Source organism: Salmo trutta, chromosome 12 (genome assembly GCF_901001165.1).
Source record: "Salmo trutta chromosome 12, fSalTru1.1, whole genome shotgun sequence".
NCBI classification, from domain to species: domain Eukaryota; kingdom Metazoa; phylum Chordata; class Actinopteri; order Salmoniformes; family Salmonidae; genus Salmo; species Salmo trutta.
Genome location: NC_042968.1, coordinates 31346182 through 31346450, shown reverse-complemented (window position 1 = coordinate 31346450; position 269 = coordinate 31346182).

The window sequence follows — 269 nt, the reverse complement described above, 5'->3', positions numbered from 1 at the left end:
GAAACACTAAGCTACTTACCAAGGGCTTTGACCATGCCACAGTATTACCCTCAGGTACAGACCAGGGCCACGTCCCAAATGGCACCATATCCCCTTTAAAGTGCACTTCTTATGTCCAGAACCCGATGGCCTGGTCAAAAGTAGTACACTAGAAAGAGAATATAGTTCCATTTGGGACGAAGCCAAAAGTATTAGGACTGGATAGAAGCTGTCCCTAATCACTGGTCCAAGGTCAGATTGTTTCCCATTCACTAATGGTAAATGTTATT